This window comes from Accipiter gentilis, unplaced genomic scaffold (assembly GCF_929443795.1).
Source record: "Accipiter gentilis unplaced genomic scaffold, bAccGen1.1, whole genome shotgun sequence".
In the NCBI taxonomy this organism is placed as follows: domain Eukaryota; kingdom Metazoa; phylum Chordata; class Aves; order Accipitriformes; family Accipitridae; genus Astur; species Astur gentilis.
Window position 1 is genome coordinate 1,003,528 of NW_026060868.1, and position 6,559 is coordinate 1,010,086.

Genomic DNA, 6,559 nt, shown 5'->3' on the forward strand with positions numbered 1-6,559 from the left:
GTGCCAGCCCTGAAAGCTCTTGCTGGTCTTCACCGTCCCCCTGCAGCCTATCCACAGGCACAACAGCACTGGGGATCTCTGCTTTCCCAGAGAATCAGCATCTCATGGTGCTCGCTCTCGGCAGAAACTTTTTCTGAAAAGGCAAACGTCTGGCTCCTTCTCCCACAAGGAAGGTGCCAGCCCTGAAAGATCTTGCTCGTCTTCACCGTCCCCCTGCAGCCTATCCACAGGCACAACAGCACTGGGGATCTCTGCTTTCCCAGAGACTCAGCATGTCTCGGTGCTCGTTCTCGGCAGAAACGTTTTCTGAAAAGGCAAACGTCTGGCTCCTTCTCCCACAAGGAAAGTGCCAGCCCTGAAAGATCTTGCTGGTCTTCACCGTCCCCCTGCAGCCTATCCACAGGCACAACAGCACTGGGGATCTCTGCTTTCCCAGAGACTCAGCATCTCATGGTGCTCGCTCTCGGCAGAGACTTTCTGAAAAGGCAAACGTCTGGCTCCTTCTCCCACAAGGAAGGTGCCAGCCCTGAAAGCTCTTGCAGGTCTTCACTATCCCTCTGCAGCCGATCTTTAGCCGCAACAGCACTGGGGATCTCTGCTTTCCCAGAGACTCAGCATGTCACGGTGCTCGTTCTCGGCAGAAACGTTTTCTGAAAAGGCAAACGTCTGGCTCCTTCTCCCACAAGGAAGGTGCCAGCCCTGAAAGCTCTTGCTGGTCTTCACTATCCCTCTGCAGCCTATCTTTAGCCTCAACAGCACTGGGGATCTCTGCTTTTCCAGAGACTCAGCATGTCACGGTGCTCGTTCTCGGCAGAAACTTTTTCTCAAAAGGCAAACGTCTGGCTCCTTCTCCCACAAGGAAGGTGCCAGCCCTGAAAGCTCTTGCTGGTCTTCACCGTCCCCCTGCAGCCTATCCACAGGCACAACAGCACTGGGGATCTCTGCTTTCGCAGAGACTCAGCATGTCACGGTGCTCGTTCTCGGCAGAAACTTTTTCTGAAAAGGCAAACGTCTGGCTCCTTCTCCCACAAGGAAGGTGCCAGCCCTGAAAGCTCTTGCTGGTCTTCACCGTCCCCCTGCAGCCTATCCACAGGCACAACAGCACTGGGGATCTCTGCTTTCCCAGAGACTCAGCATCTCATGGTGCTCGCTCTCGGCAGAAACTTTTTCTGAAAAGGCAAACGTCTGGCTCCTTCTCCCACAAGGAAGGTGCCAGCCCTGAAAGATCTTGCTCGTCTTCACCGTCCCCCTGCAGCCTATCCACAGGCACAACAGCACTGGGGATCTCTGCTTTCCCAGAGACTCAGCATGTCTCGGTGCTCGTTCTCGGCAGAAACGTTTTCTGAAAAGGCAAACGTCTGGCTCCTTCTCCCACAAGGAAAGTGCCAGCCCTGAAAGATCTTGCTGGTCTTCACCGTCCCCCTGCAGCCTATCCACAGGCACAACAGCACTGGGGATCTCTGCTTTCCCAGAGACTCAGCATCTCATGGTGCTCGCTCTCGGCAGAGACTTTCTGAAAAGGCAAACGTCTGGCTCCTTCTCCCACAAGGAAGGTGCCAGCCCTGAAAGCTCTTGCAGGTCTTCACTATCCCTCTGCAGCCGATCTTTAGCCGCAACAGCACTGGGGATCTCTGCTTTCCCAGAGACTCAGCATGTCACGGTGCTCGTTCTCGGCAGAAACGTTTTCTGAAAAGGCAAACGTCTGGCTCCTTCTCCCACAAGGAAGGTGCCAGCCCTGAAAGCTCTTGCTGGTCTTCACTATCCCTCTGCAGCCTATCTTTAGCCTCAACAGCACTGGGGATCTCTGCTTTTCCAGAGACTCAGCATGTCACGGTGCTCGTTCTCGGCAGAAACTTTTTCTCAAAAGGCAAACGTCTGGCTCCTTCTCCCACAAGGAAGGTGCCAGCCCTGAAAGCTCTTGCTGGTCTTCACCGTCCCCCTGCAGCCTATCCACAGGCACAACAGCACTGGGGATCTCTGCTTTCGCAGAGACTCAGCATGTCACGGTGCTCGTTCTCGGCAGAAACTTTTTCTGAAAAGGCAAACGTCTGGCTCCTTCTCCCACAAGGAAGGTGCCAGCCCTGAAAGCTCTTGCTGGTCTTCACCGTCCCCCTGCAGCCTATCCACAGGCACAACAGCACTGGGGATCTCTGCTTTCCCAGAGAATCAGCATCTCATGGTGCTCGCTCTCGGCAGAGCCTTTTTCTGAAAAGGCAAACGTCTGGCTCCTTCTCCCACAAGGAAGGTGCCAGCCCTGAAAGCTCTTGCTGGTCTTCACTATCCCTCTGCAGCCTATCCACAGGCACAACAGCACTGGGGATCTCTGCTTTCCCAGAGACTCAGCATCTCATGGTGCTCGCTCTCGGCAGAAACTTTTTCTCAAAAGGCAAACGTCTGGCTCCTTCTCCCACAAGGAAGGTGCCAGCCCTGAAAGCTCTTGCAGGTCTTCACTATCCCTCTGCAGCCTATCTTTAGCCGCAACAGCACTGGGGATCTCTGCTTTCGCAGAGACTCAGCATGTCACGGTGCTCGTTCTCGGCAGAAACTTTTTCTGAAAAGGCAAACGTCTGGCTCCTTCTCCCACAAGGAAGGTGCCAGCCCTGAAAGATCTTGCTCGTCTTCACCGTCCCCCTGCAGCCTATCCACAGGCACAACAGCACTGGGGATCTCTGCTTTCCCAGAGACTCAGCATGTCTCGGTGCTCGTTCTCGGCAGAAACGTTTTCTGAAAAGGCAAACGTCTGGCTCCTTCTCCCACAAGGAAAGTGCCAGCCCTGAAAGATCTTGCTGGTCTTCACCGTCCCCCTGCAGCCTATCCACAGGCACAACAGCACTGGGGATCTCTGCTTTCCCAGAGACTCAGCATCTCATGGTGCTCGCTCTCGGCAGAGACTTTCTGAAAAGGCAAACGTCTGGCTCCTTCTCCCACAAGGAAGGTGCCAGCCCTGAAAGCTCTTGCAGGTCTTCACTATCCCTCTGCAGCCGATCTTTAGCCGCAACAGCACTGGGGATCTCTGCTTTCCCAGAGACTCAGCATGTCACGGTGCTCGTTCTCGGCAGAAACGTTTTCTGAAAAGGCAAACGTCTGGCTCCTTCTCCCACAAGGAAGGTGCCAGCCCTGAAAGCTCTTGCTGGTCTTCACTATCCCTCTGCAGCCTATCTTTAGCCTCAACAGCACTGGGGATCTCTGCTTTTCCAGAGACTCAGCATGTCACGGTGCTCGTTCTCGGCAGAAACTTTTTCTCAAAAGGCAAACGTCTGGCTCCTTCTCCCACAAGGAAGGTGCCAGCCCTGAAAGCTCTTGCTGGTCTTCACCGTCCCCCTGCAGCCTATCCACAGGCACAACAGCACTGGGGATCTCTGCTTTCGCAGAGACTCAGCATGTCACGGTGCTCGTTCTCGGCAGAAACTTTTTCTGAAAAGGCAAACGTCTGGCTCCTTCTCCCACAAGGAAGGTGCCAGCCCTGAAAGCTCTTGCTGGTCTTCACCGTCCCCCTGCAGCCTATCCACAGGCACAACAGCACTGGGGATCTCTGCTTTCGCAGAGACTCAGCATGTCACGGTGCTCGTTCTCGGCAGAAACTTTTTCTGAAAAGGCAAACGTCTGGCTCCTTCTCCCACAAGGAAGGTGCCAGCCCTGAAAGCTCTTGCAGGTCTTCACTATCCCCCTGCAGCCTATCCACAGGCACAACAGCACTGGGGATCTCTGCTTTCCCAGAGACTCAGCATGTCACGGTGCTCGTTCTCGGCAGAAACTTTTTCTCAAAAGGCAAACGTCTGGCTCCTTCTCCCACAAGGAAGGTGCCAGCCCTGAAAGCTCTTGCTGGTCTTCACCGTCCCCCTGCAGCCTATCCACAGGCACAACAGCACTGGGGATCTCTGCTTTCCCAGAGACTCAGCATGTCACGGTGCTCGTTCTCGGCAGAAACTTTTTCTCAAAAGGCAAACGTCTGGCTCCTTCTCCCACAAGGAAGGTGCCAGCCCTGAAAGCTCTTGCAGGTCTTCACTATCCCTCTGCAGCCTATCCACAGGCACAACAGCACTGGGGATCTCTGCTTTCCCAGAGACTCAGCATGTCATGGTGCTCGTTCTCGGCAGAAACTTTTTCTGAAAAGGCAAACGTCTGGCTCCTTCTCCCACAAGGAAGGTGCCAGCCCTGAAAGATCTTGCTCGTCTTCACCGTCCCCCTGCAGCCTATCCACAGGCACAACAGCACTGGGGATCTCTGCTTTCCCAGAGACTCAGCATGTCTCGGTGCTCGTTCTCGGCAGAAACGTTTTCTGAAAAGGCAAACGTCTGGCTCCTTCTCCCACAAGGAAAGTGCCAGCCCTGAAAGATCTTGCTGGTCTTCACCGTCCCCCTGCAGCCTATCCACAGGCACAACAGCACTGGGGATCTCTGCTTTCCCAGAGACTCAGCATCTCATGGTGCTCGCTCTCGGCAGAGACTTTCTGAAAAGGCAAACGTCTGGCTCCTTCTCCCACAAGGAAGGTGCCAGCCCTGAAAGCTCTTGCAGGTCTTCACTATCCCTCTGCAGCCGATCTTTAGCCGCAACAGCACTGGGGATCTCTGCTTTCCCAGAGACTCAGCATGTCACGGTGCTCGTTCTCGGCAGAAACGTTTTCTGAAAAGGCAAACGTCTGGCTCCTTCTCCCACAAGGAAGGTGCCAGCCCTGAAAGCTCTTGCTGGTCTTCACTATCCCTCTGCAGCCTATCTTTAGCCTCAACAGCACTGGGGATCTCTGCTTTTCCAGAGACTCAGCATGTCACGGTGCTCGTTCTCGGCAGAAACTTTTTCTCAAAAGGCAAACGTCTGGCTCCTTCTCCCACAAGGAAGGTGCCAGCCCTGAAAGCTCTTGCTGGTCTTCACCGTCCCCCTGCAGCCTATCCACAGGCACAACAGCACTGGGGATCTCTGCTTTCGCAGAGACTCAGCATGTCACGGTGCTCGTTCTCGGCAGAAACTTTTTCTGAAAAGGCAAACGTCTGGCTCCTTCTCCCACAAGGAAGGTGCCAGCCCTGAAAGCTCTTGCTGGTCTTCACCGTCCCCCTGCAGCCTATCCACAGGCACAACAGCACTGGGGATCTCTGCTTTCCCAGAGAATCAGCATCTCATGGTGCTCGCTCTCGGCAGAGCATTTTTCTGAAAAGGCAAACGTCTGGCTCCTTCTCCCACAAGGAAGGTGCCAGCCCTGAAAGCTCTTGCTGGTCTTCACTATCCCTCTGCAGCCTATCTTTAGCCGCAACAGCACTGGGGATCTCTGCTTTCGCAGAGACTCAGCATGTCACGGTGCTCGTTCTCGGCAGAAACTTTTTCTGAAAAGGCAAACGTCTGGCTCCTTCTCCCACAAGGAAGGTGCCAGCCCTGAAAGCTCTTGCAGGTCTTCACTATCCCCCTGCAGCCTATCCACAGGCACAACAGCACTGGGGATCTCTGCTTTCCCAGAGACTCAGCATGTCACGGTGCTCGTTCTCGGCAGAGCCTTTTTCTGAAAAGGCAAACGTCTGGCTCCTTCTCCCACAAGGAAGGTGCCAGCCCTGAAAGCTCTTGCTGGTCTTCACCGTCCCCCTGCAGCCTATCCACAGGCACAACAGCACTGGGGATCTCTGCTTTCCCAGAGACTCAGCATGTCACGGTGCTCGTTCTCGGCAGAAACTTTTTCTCAAAAGGCAAACGTCTGGCTCCTTCTCCCACAAGGAAGGTGCCAGCCCTGAAAGCTCTTGCAGGTCTTCACTATCCCTCTGCAGCCTATCTTTAGCCGCAACAGCACTGGGGATCTCTGCTTTCCCAGAGACTCAGCATGTCATGGTGCTCGTTCTCGGCAGAAACTTTTTCTGAAAAGGCAAACGTCTGGCTCCTTCTCCCACAAGGAAGGTGCCAGCCCTGAAAGCTCTTGCTGGTCTTCACTATCCCTCTGCAGCCTATCCACAGGCACAACAGCACTGGGGATCTCTGCTTTCCCAGAGACTCAGCATCTCATGGTGCTCGCTCTCGGCAGAGACTTTTTCTGAAAAGGCAAACGTCTGGCTCCTTCTCCCACAAGGAATGTGCCAGCCCTGAAAGCTCTTGCAGGTCTTCACTATCCCTCTGCAGCCTATCTTTAGCCACAACAGCACTGGGGATCTCTGCTTTCCCAGAGACTCAGCATGTCACGGTGCTCGTTCTCGGCAGAAAATTATTCTGAAAAGGCAAACGTCTGGCTCCTTCTCCCACAAGGAAGGTGCCAGCCCTGAAAGATCTTGCTCGTCTTCACCGTCCCCCTGCAGCCTATCCACAGGCACAACAGCACTGGGGATCTCTGCTTTCCCAGAGACTCAGCATGTCTCGGTGCTCGTTCTCGGCAGAAACGTTTTCTGAAAAGGCAAACGTCTGGCTCCTTCTCCCACAAGGAAGGTGCCAGCCCTGAAAGATCTTGCTGGTCTTCACCGTCCCCCTGCAGCCTATCCACAGGCACAACAGCACTGGGGATCTCTGCTTTCCCAGAGACTCAGCATCTCATGGTGCTCGCTCTCGGCAGAAACTTTTTCTGAAAAGGCAAACGTCTGGCTCCTTCTCCCAC